At 37.5% G+C, this 15,080-nt stretch overlaps 1 protein-coding gene and 1 pseudogene across 3 annotated transcripts in view; one reads left to right on the forward strand and one right to left on the reverse strand.

Annotated features, from left to right (window-relative positions):
* Positions 1–15,080, forward strand: part of HUWE1 (HECT, UBA and WWE domain containing E3 ubiquitin protein ligase 1) — a 138,480-nt gene that overhangs the window by 10,885 nt on the left and 112,515 nt on the right. The window lies entirely within an intron of this gene.
* Positions 3,887–5,289, reverse strand: LOC105081662 (tubulin alpha-1A chain-like; annotated as a pseudogene).

Below are 15,080 nucleotides of genomic sequence, written 5' to 3' on the forward strand. Positions count from 1 at the left end.
TTCATTGGGAGTTGCAAAATGGTGATGTTCTATCATTTTATTTTCATATATTGGCAAGTGATATTTATATAAGAAAGGCAGAATAAATAAATGCTCAATTTTTAAATTTTTTGCTGGCCACTTAACTAGTTTTGTTCCTGGACCTATCAGTTGTCTCTTCTGGAAAAATACCTTATTTGTGTAAGGTTATTGGGATTAAATGAGAAAATATAAGGTAGTTAGTAAACTGTAGGTCGTCAAGAGACGGTAATTTCTTTAATGTATTATTTTACTTAACCCCTCTAATAGCTCAAGGATAGGCAGTCACAGTAAAGTGATTGATGGTCAGTTAGCAAAGCCTTTCTGGGCCCTTCAGGTCTGTGGTAGGAAGGAATGATATTTGTTCTTTGTTCATTTTGAGTCTGAGTCTCTGGCCAGTGATAACTGAATGTTCCACCAGAGTAGTTTTTCACTTTGCCAAACCTTAGGAGTGACACTCATACCCTCAGAATGATCTTATCCAGCTCTGTGGTGATGTGCAATACTTTGGTTTCCTTGATTTCCCTCCCTCCAGCTACACAGCCCCGTGCTGTTTTAGTTTGTTCTGTTCAAGGTTCTGCCGTAATCTTAGTAACCTATGATGAGTCTTCCCAATAGTCATCAGTATCACCACTGTTAACATACTTGAGTAGCACTTTTAACATTTCATATATTACATAAAATACAGCACATGGCACATAGTAAGTGCTCAATAAATTGGAAACCATTGTTGGTGTCGCTGTTGTTACTGATGTTAATATTATATCTTCTTTTTACCCCTCACATCTTACCTCTTTTCAGTTCAACAAGCATTCACTAAGTGTTTCTAAGTACAAGGAGCTAGGGACGTTAAATGAATGAGAGTTAGTCTCTGCCCTTGAGAAACTCACAGTCCAGTTTAGGACTGTATGTGAGATCATATTTAAAGTTCCTTGGCCTTTTCCTTTGTGTTACCATTTTCTTCCCCTGCTTTGTCTCTGCATGATACAACCTGTCTGTTGTTTATCAAAGCCCTCCTTAGCTCTGTATCCCTTCCCAGCTTTTGTGACTGCTGATAGGTGAGAAAGCCTGCAGTTGTCTTCTGTGAATACAGGGTAATGTCAAGAAAAACCTTTGGGCCAAGATTGGATTTCAAAGTGGCACATGCAGTTGACACTGCGATATCACAAGTTTATGGTCTTTAGGTGGACCTACACCTGGTCTCCAGCCTCTGTCCTGTTGCTTTAACTATCTTTCACCTTCTTCTTTCCCTTTCCACCCCCTCCAAGATGTTTGCTACATAAACATTGAGGCTCCTATACACAGTATGTAAAGAAACAGCTATATTTCATATAAGCTAGGATTTGAGTGGGCCTAGGGTTTATCACTAAATTTTCATTCTTACAAAATGATAATCAAAAAGCCTGCTTCGTAGGTTGCTGTGAGCATTAAAGTGAGATGATGTATTTTAAAATGTTTAAATTATAGAGTACCCTACAAAGATAAGGCCATTGTAGTTTATGTAAAATAAATACCTAATTGCTATGTTACTTGGGGCAAATTACTTCATCACTGAGCCAGTTTTCTCATCCTTTACATGAGAATGATGGTATCTCATTCACTCAACAAGTACTTGAGAATGTACTCAGTAGTGCCAGATGCTGGAAATACAAATATGAACAACTGAAGAATGGAGGACAGTGTGGTCTACCAGGGCAGGAAGACTTGTAAATCATACTCAAAGGAATGAGTATAATAATATGAGTAAACAAAAAAAGTGCTATAGCAGTTTATAGGAGGGCATCAGAGAATGTGACACAATTTTGTTAGAGTTAAACAAGATACATGAAAAGTATATCATCAACTCAAAAATGCTGTGCAAACAAAGTTAGTGAAATATATTCCAAATGAATTAATAGCTTCAACCATTATTTCTTTACCTCATTAGACTTGTACTTTAGATATGTTTATTTCTTTGAGCTAGATTTTATGAGCTCTTTAAGGGTGTTATGTACTCCTGTATTAGAGTACCCTGAAAGTAGTACTTTCATCCAGAAGGGTTTTTTTTACCCACTTTATCATCATTTTCTAGTTTCTATTACTGAATTAATTTAGGAAAAACTAGAAAATGTGTTCTTACTTTGGGAAAAGATGCCTACTCCCACAATGATATTCAGTCACCATTAACATTTTTCTTGGATTGTTCTCACCTTAATGATAAGAGTAACATTTTAAGAATCCAATAGAAAATTAGGGACAGGCTTTTCTCAGAATAGGAACGAAAAATGTCCAGTAACCAGAAAAGATAAACTAAACATCAGAAATGCAAATTAAAGTGAGATCTTTTTAACCATTAGATTGGCAAAAAATAATTTGGTGATACCAAGTAATGACAAAAATATAGGGAAGAGTCTGGTCTTGGAATACTACCCACAAGTAATATAAATTAATACAGCTGTTTTGGAGATAATTGTGGCAAGTTGCAAGATAGTATATACTGTGTGATGCTGTTTATATATTTTTTAAAAACTAGGGTAAACTGATGAGTTTATTTGGGAGGAGTGGTCAAGGAACTTAAGCTTTTTTTTGTAATTTTGCATTTCTGTTATAAGAAATTTTAAATATACTGAAGTGTACTGAGAATAATGCAGCAAAAACTTTTTCTACCCTATCCCAAATTGATCCTTTTTAACATTTTTGCATCAAGTGTTTTGAGGATGTTGGTAATTTTAATAATACTTTAACCCAGTAGTCCCTTCCCACCCCCTGCAGTCTTTACCATGAATTGCTTGAATTTTTATACTGTGAGAATGGTATAAATTACTCATGTAAGTAGAAATTTAAAAACTTTGTGGTGTCCAGACAACAATCTGTTATTACTTGTATAATATTAAATTTGCATGTTGCTTTAGAGTTTGCAAAACCATTTAATAATGCTTTGGGAATGGAACTTTAGTTGTCATTTGCTCATTTATTTCAAACTCTTGTTTGAAAATGCTTTCCTAACTTCATTTTTAAGTACTGTTCTTCATGATTATTGAAGTATACATGGCTTTATTGTTAAAAAGTACTAATAAACATAGAACTTTCCTGAAATCCTTCCATTCATAGACAAATATTGTTAACATGTTGGTGCACAGTATATTCTTCAGGTCTTTTCTTTATGCCTGTGTAGCATAAAGATACATTTTTTTCAAAAATACTCTTTAAAAAATTACCTTCCTTCCAACCTTTTATTAAAATTTTCAAACATAAAAATGCTGAAAGAACACAATGAGCACCTGTGTATCACCTGCTAAATTCAACAGTTGTTAAGAGTTCACCATATTTGATTTATATGGACATATGCATGTTTAATTTTTCTGAAGCATAGGAAGAATGACACTTCATCCTTAAATCCTTCAGCATGCATGTCTTACAAATAAGTACCTACAAAACCACATTACCATTATCACATGTAGGGAATTTGTTCTTTTTTCTTAATATTATCTAATATCCAGTCCATATTCACATTTCCTCAGTTTTTCTCAAATTGTCTCTTTTTAAGCTTTTTCTCCAAACCAATATAGAAATTGTATTTTTAGATTCGCTGTTACCACCTAATATATGGACCCCTGTTCCCTGTCATACTGTATACTTCTATAATGTTTTCAATGGCTGCATTATATTCTGTTGTATGCATGATTTATAATTTCGTAACCAATTCCCTATGTTCAGACCTTTAAATCCTTGTTTTTCGTGATGTTAAACAATGCTTCCTAGCACACAATAGGTGTTCAGTAAATTAAGTGTTGAATGAAGGAAAGAGGCATAGGGATATCCTAACAGCGAAATTTTTTTTTCATTTAAGACAGGGAATACTTTATTCAAATCCATCAGAGTAATGGATAGCTTGGGCCTGTAACAAAGCGTAGTGTTTTAAAGCATAGGTCAGTAATTGTATATGAGAGTATACACTGCTACATACAAATTAACTGATCAGACCACAACTTTTCAGTGTTTAAAACAGAATAAGCTTCCCTGTAAAAGCAGCACCTTTGTGACATTTTAACTTGAGTATTCCTCTCCTTCTTCCTCTCCCTCCAACAGAATCTACACCAACCTCATAATCCTTCTCAAGGCAGACATGTCCTCACGGGCCTCAGAAAACTCTCCTTCCTCCATTCCCTCACCCACATACCAGTGAACAAAGGCACTCTTGGCATACATCAGGTCAAATTTGTGGTCCAGGTGAGCCCAGGCCTCAACAATGGCTGTGGTGTTGCTCAGCATGCACACAGCTTACTGTACTTTGGCCAGGTCTCCACCGGGTACCACTGTGGGAGGCTGGTAATTGATGCCAACTTTGAAGCCAGTGGGGCACCAGTCCACAAACTGGATGGTACGCTTGGTCTTGATGGTGGCAATGGTAGCATTGACATCTTTGGGGACCACGTCGCTACGGTACAGCAGGCAGCAAGCCATGTATTTACCATGGTGAGGGTCACATTTCACCATCTGGTTGGCTGGCTCAAAGCAAGCATTGGTGATCTCTGCTACAGAAAGCTGTTCATGGTAGGCTTTCTCAGCAGAGATGACAGGGGCATATGTGGCCAGAGAGAAGTGGATGTGAGAATAGGGTACCAGGTTGTTTTGGAATTCTGTCAAATCGACATTCAGGGCTCCATCAAACCTCAGGGAAGCAGTGATGGAGGATACAATTTGAACTGTCAACCTATTCAGGTTTGTGTAGGTTGCTGGCTCAATATTGAGGTTTCTACGACAGATGTCATAGATGGCCTCGTCTACCATGAAGACACAATCAGAGTGCTCCAGGGTGGTGTGTGTGGTGAGGATGGAGTTGCAGGGCTCAACTACAGCTGTGGAAACCTGGGGGGCTGGGTAAATGGAGAACTCCAGCTTGGACTTCTTGCCATAATCGACAGAGAGACGTTCCATCAGCAGGGAGGTGAACCCAGAACCAGTTCCCCCACTAAAGCTGTAGAAAACCAAGAAGCCTTGAAGACCTGTACACTGGTCAGCCAGTTTCCGAAGTCGGTCCAAGATGAGGTCGATGATCTCCTTGCCAATGTTGTAGTGACTGCAGGCATAGTTATTGACAGCATCTTCTTTGCCTGTGATGAGCTGCTCAGGATGGAAGATCTGGCGGTAGGTGCCAGTGCGAACTTCATCAATGACTGTGGGTTCCAGGTCTACGAACACTGCCCTGGGCACATGCTTGCCAGCGCCTGTCTCACTGAAGAAGGTGTTGAAGGAGTTGTCTCCTCCCCTAGTGGTCTTGTCACTTGGCATCTGGCCATTGGGCTGGATGCCATGTTCCAGGCAGTAGAGCTCCCAGCAGGCATTGCCTGTCTGGACACCAGCCTGGCCAACATGGATGGAGAGGCACTCACGCAAAGTTGCTGTTTTGTGGCTGCCGAGGAGATGGCGGAGAGGAAGAGGAGAGGTTGTTTCTTCTTACAGCGCGACTCTTAAGCGGTCGATGTAAGAGAACTTGCCTAATAGAGAAATCTTTGTGACATCCATGTTTATTTTCTTAACACGTTTCTAGAACTAGAATACAAAAAAATGTGAGGCTTTCGATACTTGTTGCCAAATTGTCCCATAGAAAGACTATCCTGCATTATTGACTGTGGTATGTTTAGCATGTGATCTATGACAGCACTTCAGGGTAATCCTTGATAATATTAGTGTGAGTGAAGAGCATAAACCTGGATATATCCAGTATCATTGCTTCAGAGCCTGCTCTCCTTATACCTCTGCTGCCATATTTTGCAGGGAGTAGCTTGACTTCTCCAGTTCAGAGTACCTAGTACCTTGCAGTTTGTTGACCTAATCTGGGGCTCCAGTTCCCTACCCCTCAAATTTCCTTAACTCTTGGTGAGGCCAAGTATAGTCTGGAGAGGTACAGCTGTCACTTGAATATAATCTTTTACATAGAGCATTTTAGATTTTTACTTTTTAAAAGTAAAGGCAGACTGCCTGCATGGAAGAATTCAAACATTTATCTCCAGCAAAACTAATTACCAGTGGCTTTAAAAATTGTGGTCTTCTCAATGTTCAACAGAAGAACTGGATAAGACCCTCATATTTGATATTATCCATATCAAACTCCTTATTTTATAGTTACCAATTAGAAGAAATGACTTGTCCATGGTAGCATGGCTGGTTAGTGGTGGAGTTGGCCATTGAACCCAGGTTACCTAGTCCAGTATATTTCTACTATGCTATATCTTTCCTTAAAACTGAATTTATCTCTATTTCTAAATGTGCCAGCAGGTGTCATCCTTAGAATTGCAAAATAAGTAACCCTCTTCCTATAAGAAAGTTAACCAAAAAATGGGGAATATTTAAGGGAGTAGGAGGGTAAATAAGTCACAAGTCCAAAGAAAGCTCAGTTTCTTTGCCCTTTTGACATGATTATTACTTTTCAACATGAGGTCAATTTGGAGCTCTTTAATGAGACAATTCGATTTGGCTGGGTTTTCATGCATATTTATGGATGCCATAAATGTATAGATGGGGCTGAATTTCCTGATTGTAAGACTTTGAAACTAAAGTGATGTCTAAGCCTATCTATTTTCTTTCCCTTTCTTTTCAGCTGCTTTAAAGTATAAAAGTAACATGTTTACTCTTAAAAAAGAAGATTCAAACAAAATAAACATTTCAGTTAAAAATTAGCTCCCACCCCCACAAATGACAGTCTCCTTTTATATCTGTTAACAATTTGTATGTATGCTTTTATGCCTTTTAGTGTTCACATACTGTGCTTATCCATTTATGTACTATGCATATGTTAGGACATAACTCCATTGTTTTTAATGGTTGCATTGCATCCCAAAGCTTGGATCGGCTGTAATTTAATCATTCCTTGTTGTTGTGCCTTGGAAGTAGAATTCATTCTGGGTCAAAAAATGGTACCCATTTAAATTTCTGATAAGATACTGACAAAATGACCTCCAGAAAGGCTATATTGAATCGCCATTTCCACCAAGGTGTTTGTGAGTGCCCTTTCTCCACCTACATCTGCCAAAACAAGCTGCTGTTTTTCCTTTTAACCAGTCTGATGAGTGAAAAATAGCATCTCCTTGTTTTGATTAGTGTTTTTGTAATTACTAGTAAGGATGAGCAAATGTTTATATCCTCTGCAAATTGCGAGTTCCTTTTTACTTGGTTTTCAATTGGATTGTTTTAGTGAGTTTTGGGAGTTCTTTGTATATTAGAAGTTTTGCAGGGGCGGATATAGCTCAGTGGTAGAGTGTGTGTTAAGCATGCTAGTGGGTCCTGGGTTCAGTTCCTAGTACCTCCATTAAATAAAGTAAATAAATAAACCTAATAACTTCCCCCCCAAAAAGAAAGAAATATTAACCCTTTTTTTATCCTGTTGCAGATATTTTCTGTTTATGGTTTGGAATTTTTTTGTAGTCAAATTCTTTTCTTTCCTTTAGTTTTTGAGACTAATTCAGGTTGTTCATGTTTAATACTTAACATTTGTCTTGAACTGAAGGCATAGTATTATAGACAGTGCTTTAAGGGATCTTGATTATTATATTTACATTTTATATATGTTTGAGGCCCAGATTGTCCTAAAGTCACAAAGTCAGTTTGTGACAGGGAACTAGAGTACCTTTGCATGCTATTCTTTAATTTTCAGCCAACACCTTTCATGTTATAAATGTTTTAAGGCAGCAGATTGTTCACATTGTTTGGTTTATTTAAAGAACATTGGAAATGACTGAGTGCCAAGCAGTATGTGGTGGTGTTAAATTTACTCAAACAGAGCCAGTTTTGTCTATATGTTGGGACATAATCTTTTCTCTAAAGGCTCTGTTTTAAAGCTTTCATATCAGTGAACTAATTTGATCCTCATACCAAACCTGTAAAGTTGAAATTGTTTTCATCATGCTGAGTTTGCTACCATGCTGATAATTGCTATAAATAACTTGTTCTTTTAACCATATAGAAGAATCTTGTTCTCTGTTCTTTCCAAATTCATTTGAAGTAGCTCAGAATAGCTGAGATACACTTAACATTTCTGATTCTTAAGTGGCATGGCCTGAACATTGTTTAGTAAACTATTTAACCTTTGGAGACCTATAACTAATTCGAGAATAAGACGAGAATAAGACGTGGAGCTTCCTAATCTCATCATCAAAGTTGAATTTAGTCAGTACTTAAGGCTACTAGTTTGGAGATTAATGTGTAGTTTATGTTCTTCATATTCAGATAACATGTAGAAAGACTGGGGAAAAAACAGTTTTTTTGCTTTTGATTGTGTGTATGTGTGAGTGAGTGAGTGAGAGAGAGAGAGAGAGAGATCCAGCATTAAGATTGCTGCCCTTAGATTAACCTGGAGCTAAAAGAAAGAAAACAATAATATGGCCTACTCTTTGCCAGGCACAGTCCTGTGAGATAGACTGGTGTTTGTTTATTTTACAGAGGTTACTGACTCAGAAAGGTATAGTAACTTGTCTGAAATTATTCAGCTAGTAAATGGAATTTAAGCCCAATTGGCCTCACTTTCAGGCCTTTCCATTCTCCTCTAGTTCATTTTTTCTTTCTTCTAGCAGTAGTCCTCAGTTTCTGCCTTTAAAGTAAAAAAAAAAAAATTAATTAATCCACATGTATGGTAGCAAATAAATAAGTTTTCTTCTCCTCTAATATAGATATATCTTTTATCAGAGTATTTTAAGGCATTAAAACCTAGCTTTTATTTAGAAATATACTTAACCTAGCCTTTATAGAAGGTGTGTGCCTTCTCTACCTTTCTTCAGGATACAGAAATAGAGGATTTTATCCAGGACTACAGAATTCCCCCTTACATAGAGGAGGTTTAATTTTAGAGATGCTGCATATTTCTTTATAAACCTAGGGATATGAGTGAATTGGAGCTGAATAATACAAAAGCATTGGAATTCTGTTTCTTTGGTTTCTTGTACTGTCTTTATTGTATTTGACAGTGGCCTGTCTTACGGCTTGAGGGGAAATACCATATGTCTATGTTTCATAAATGAAAGTGGAAACATTGTAGTGGCTAAGCAGACAGTGTCTTGGAGATATTTCTGTTGGGTGATAGTTTCTAATATTTTTCAGGTCAAAGATCTCTTTAAGAAGGCAGTGAAAGCTATCAACTGTCTTCTCAGAAAAATACCCACATATGTGAAAATTTTCCATAGAATTTCAGGATTTTGTAGTGATCCCTCAGTATAGGACACAAAGAAATCTAAAGATTTTTCCACATGTCATTAAGAGGTTGTCCAAATTTCTGGGTTGTTTGTTTTTTTATTTCCTAGCATATATTTTTCTGCCAAAGCCCTATACCCAAAGGTGAAAGCTGGGCTAATTGTTTCTCTTTTGCTAAAGGTGTACTCTGCTTTATGTAACTTTAATCTCAAAAGCCAAATTTTTAAAAAAAGAGGATTATGGTTGGTGTTATATAAGTATTTACCTTATGTATTGTGTTGATCTTGTAATTAATTGTGTTTCCAGCTTTGCTTTGCCCACCAGGAAGTTGTAATTTGACTGTGTTTTTGTGTACTGGCTTCTGTTGCTTTTATATTACCATTGCTTCTAATCTTTTCCTCTGATTTATACCTGGCCATCTCATAGCACCCATCGCAATGCCCTGCATATAGTATGTTTATAACTATTTGTTGAATGAAAGATGGAGATTGCATGAATTGTATAAATTGATTTTCTCAGTTGAAATTGTCACCAAAAGAGTTTAATGTGACTTGAATTTTTTAACTTCATTAAACATTTACTGGATAGTCATTCATTCATTTACTGATCTACTAAGTGACAGTTCCTATGCTGGCAACAGGAATGCAAAGATAAACACAGCCCGACTCATGCAGAACTCACTCTAGTGGGGAGACTGACATGTAAATAAAGAGAGGTGCGTTGATTGAGGGTGTATGCAGGATACAGTAGGGACACAAAGGAGGGGAGTGATCAATTTTCCTCTAGGAGAGAGGATATCTGAAAAGGCGTGATAGAGGAGGTGACATTTACGCTGAGGTCTAGGAGATATGCAGGGAGCAGCCATTTTAGCAGAAAGAACAATCTGAGTCAAGGTATCAAAGGTCTTGAATGGTATGGAAACTGTAAAAAAAGAAAAATTGGCATGGTTAAAGCATGGGGGAGTCAAGGGGACTGTTGTGTGTGTGATGTCATGGCCCTAGTAAGAGGCAAGTAGGGATTGGGTCCTAGAGGTCTTGGATGCTGGTTAGGTAAGGAGTTTACACTTGATGATGTAGGTAGATTTTGAGTTTGGGGGAGATTTGCTCTGGCAGCAATGTGGAGATTGGAGTAGAGAGATCTAGCAGGATGAGTTTTAATTTAAAATATTTTTAATTTATGAAATTTTTCAAACATACACTAAAGTTAGAAAATAGTATAATGAATTCCCATGTACCTGTTACCAGTTTCAACAGTTGTCAGCACATGGCTGTTATTAATTTATTTATATCCCACTCCCTCCCCCATTATTTTAAAGCAAATTCTTAAATGAGTCACAGATTGGCAAAGCATAATTAATATCTAACAAAGCGGTTCTCAAGTCTGGCGGTACAGCCAAATCACCTATATAGCTTGAAAAAAAAGTTTCCACCTCATATCTACCAAGACAGATATTTGTATGGCCAGACAGTTTTAGTTTTCAAAATAAGTCTCAGGTGATTTTGCATAGCCAGGGTTGCGAACGCTAGATTTAATTTTTAAGTAAGTTTTTTTAAAGATATTTTAAAATTAGTTTTGACTTCTGATGTGAGTGTATTTTCGTAAACTCTCTGAGTGCTTCCTGTGGCTCTTCTGGGTGAAGTTCACCTATTAGATAGTGGCAGGCTTTTGTGTGGTTAAGTTGTTGACAGTTCAATAAAGGATATTAGTTTAAAGGCTGATGTCTTAATTTTCTATTAGAGGTGGACAAGACTGAAAAAACACTTGTCTTTGAAATTGGATATGATGAGATAGGGAATAACCAGTCTGTTATAATTGATCTTTTGCACCAAATCTAGCAACAAATAAGGAAGGGGATGATGGGAGACAAGATTATTCTTAAAGGGTAGACTGAGATTATTCCAGAGCACCAATGTAAAATGTGTAGACAAGGAACCTCTTCTTCTTTTCCTTAATGAGCATAACTTTCACGCAGAAGTTGCTGTTTTTTATTTTTTTCTTGGGAATGCCAGGAAGGGCTCCTTGGTGTGCTGCCGTTTCCTTTCTACTGGCAAAACTGCTTTACAACTTTGGTGAGCCCTGTTTTGTTGCCTAATTCTTGTGATGCCAATTTCTCTCTCTAAGTAATTTGGAGTAATGACCAGAAGGATAACTCCTGGATCTGCAGCTTCCCAGGACTGTATGGTAGAGGATGCCTAAGGAGTGCTTTCTTAGACACCATTCTCACCTCTTAAGTCAGTGTTAGAGGTCTCAAATTCCTCTTCCTTGGTATCCTTACCCTTATTCTGAGTATACTGCAGTGCAGAAAACCACCAAGAGCAAGCATATATACTTACCTGAGGTATAGTGTTTTCAGATTTTGAGGGAAAGACTCTCAAGGTATTTCTACAGATAATTTCCAAATTTGTCTTGAGTGAGTAAAGGCTGTTCCTCAGTTGCTTTATTATTACATTTTACTATCAGTGTCCAATAATATCTGGGTCAGTAGTCCTCAGGGTCATGTTTTATGTGGCCAAGGATAGGAATATTGGTGTCAGTAGTAGGTGGGTAGCAGGGTGGACTGTGCATATAGACATTTTACGTACCATAGAGTTGTGGAGCTAATTTGGTTTGAATCTGGACTCTACCACTTACTGGGTATGTGGCTACTCTTGACCTCAGTAAACCAGGAATGATCTCTCAGTAGTTATAAGGATTAGAGATAATTCATAATAGGTGGTCAGTAAATGTTATCTGTTATTATAATGATAAGTGGGTTTTCAGAATATATATTGGGTGGGTATTAATGTACATAATCAGAAACTAGAGTGTATGAAAAGGCCTAATAATCAAGTGATGTCCCTTTAACAAATCAGTGAATGTGATGTCTCTGTGTCTAATGAAATGGTCAATAGCAGGCTGGGTTTCAAGATTCAGCTTGTTTCCTGACATAGTGGGTGGTCTGGGCATTTCTCACCTGAATTTATTTTCAGAGACTGCAGGGAAGCAAAGGGGAAATAGTGTTTTGCTTTATGGAGTTTAGTGCTCTCTGTAAGCCTTGCTTAAAAACCACCATGTTTTTCCATGATTTCAGTGGGAATTTTAGGCTGACTTAAATTGACCCATGCTCTCATACATGTGTACAGCATTTGTACACCTATCAATGATGAACCAAGTCAATAAATATTGAGTGCTTGCTGTGTGCCATACTTCAGAATTAAACAGGAGGTATGGGAAAGAAGCTCCAAGAAAAGGCAGCAACCAATCCAAGGCGTTTGTTTAGATGACATTGTTCTTAATTTGATGCATGCCCTTTGGATCAGAAGCCATTGTTTTCTACCTTAAGAAAAATTGTACAGAAGAAAAATTCTCATTTAAATGGATGAACAATTACAGAAAATTTGGAAGGTTCTGAAAAGCATGAAGCGTAAATAAAACTATGTATTATTCTGCCACCTAGAGGCAACCACTGATAATCTTTTATATTCTCCTCCCAGGTTAGGTTTTTGTTTGCTTGTTTTACACTTCCTCACCCTGTGGCAGACGTTTTCTCATTAATATGCAGAAAGTGATAGATACAGGGTACAATGTGAGTACTCAGGGAGGGACACTCAGTCAAGTTTTAAGAGATTAGGGAGAGGATTGTCCTTACTCTGGTTAGTACTGTTTCTGCAGTTCAAAACCTAATGTTCATTATATGAAGGTGAAATAGTGAGAGGCTAAATAGTCCACTATCCTCAGCTTTCTTAGGGATTTTCTTTCCATTATCTCCTCTTCCCCTCCCTTACCCTCTGCCTTTCAATGAGACCTCCAGAATTCTCTGCTTGCATTTATAGCCAACCTTTTAAAAAGAATGGTCTATGCGTGCCATCTGTATTGTCTCACTTCCTGTAGATTCCCTAATTCACTACAGTCTGGCTTTCCTTCCAACCACCCCACTGAAACTAATGCTTGTCAAGTTATCTCTATTCCCAATTTCAATGGACATTTTTCTCTTTGACATTTGACCCAGTTGATCAGTCTTGCCATCTTGTGTTTTTCATGATAACATGATGAACTAGTTTTGCTTCTATCTCAATGGCTACTCCTTTGCTGGATTCCCCTCCTTTGCCTTACTTTTAAGTGTTAGATCAAATAAGAACTCAGTTCTGGGCCTCTTTCCTTTCTTCTTTGTAAGTGACATCTCCAGACCCATGGCTTCAGGTATTGTCTGTATGCTGACAATCACAGATTTTATTCTCAGTGCATACTTCTTTTCTGAACTCAGTTCTACAAATGCTTGCATACCTATCACGTGGAAGATGCTGTGCTAGGTGCTGAGAGCTTAAACACTGTAGAAAATCAAACCAGTTGTACTAATTGATATTTGATATGAGAGAAACAAGCAGGGTACTATAATAGAAAAATAACAATTAGACCAGCATTAGGTGAGTTGCCTTGGGGAGCCATTTTGGGTCTTAAAGTCAATTCCTGAAATGAAACTAGCTGTGGGAAGAATGGGAGTTTGGAGCAGAGGCATTCCAGTAAGAATAGCACCTGTAACAGTCTAGAGGCCAGAAGGAATTTAGAGTGTTCCAGAAACTAAACAGAAAGATTAGTGTGGTTGTTCAGAGAGATCGGAGAGAGTTCCAGGAGCCAGATCATGTCAGGGCCCTGTGGGTCATGGTTAGAGTTAGGAAATAATTCTAGGGAAACTGTTGAAATGTTTTAAGCAAGGAAGTAACATGAGCTGATTTATGTTTTGAGAAGATTACTTTTACTGCTCCCTGGAGAGTGGATTGGACGAAAGTGGATGTGGAAGTGGGGAGATTGGCTATCCATATTTCAACAGTTGAGGAAACAGAAGTGCACATAAGGCTGATTTGTCCACGCTCACACAGTAAGTGATATAGCAGGGATTCTAACTTGGGTTTCCTGATTTGGAAATTGTATTATGTTCTGGTTCGTCTCAAACTTTAATATAAATCACCTGAAGATGTTAAAATACAGATTGATTCTTCAGGTCTGGGTGGGGCCTGAGATTTTGCATTTTTAATAACTCCCAGATGATGTCAGTGCTGCTGATCCTTCCACCATACTTTGAATAGTAAGGCCAGTCTACCACTATGCTCAACTGCTGTTGACCCAGATTTGGGTACTACAGGTGTCCTCTGTCCTTAAGTCATTTTAAATTTGATCAACTGGAGATGATTACTACCAAGTGAGTTAACCCAAAGAGTGACTTCCCTCAGTATATTTTAATTGTACACACTTGTCTTGATGTAAACCCTGCAAAACCAAGATTCAGACCGCAGAGCTGAGTGAAGTTGAGGGGAATGAGGAAGTAAAAACAAAGAAATGGTTAATTAATTAGAAATAATTAAGTTTAATTTAAGTGTAGCTATGGATGGTGGTTCATAATACTTAATTAGTTTTCTGAAAGTTTATCTTTCTAACCTAAGTTTAGGAAGAAATATTATGCATAGAGATTGCTTGGTGCACAGAGTTCTCGTCTGACCCAACAAAAGGCAGTAAACCATTTCCAGGGATTTGTTTAGAAATAACTTATTTTTGTTAGAGGCTTTTTTGTGTAATGGAATTTTCACTTGTTTAACTTCTAAGCATTAGGTGGAACTCATTCCCTAGTGTTTCATCATTAGTGAGTTTGACAGTATCTCAGCTTTTCACTTTGTGCCTCAGCTTCCTCTCGCAATAATTTTTTGAACAATGGGATCCAGCAGTGTAGAGGAATCTGTCACAATTTATATTTTTATCTGCAAGTATTTATTATAGTAATAAAAGTAGTAAATAAAGTGAACAGCATGTTACTGAAGCATGGATTTGGGAGTCAGAAAGTCCTGGATTTAGTTCTTGGGGCCAACATTCACTAACCAGGCAAGATACTTAATTTCTCTGCACCTCAGTTTTCTATCTGTAAATGGGGA

This window comes from Camelus bactrianus, chromosome X (assembly GCF_048773025.1).
Source record: "Camelus bactrianus isolate YW-2024 breed Bactrian camel chromosome X, ASM4877302v1, whole genome shotgun sequence".
NCBI lineage: Eukaryota > Metazoa > Chordata > Mammalia > Artiodactyla > Camelidae > Camelus > Camelus bactrianus.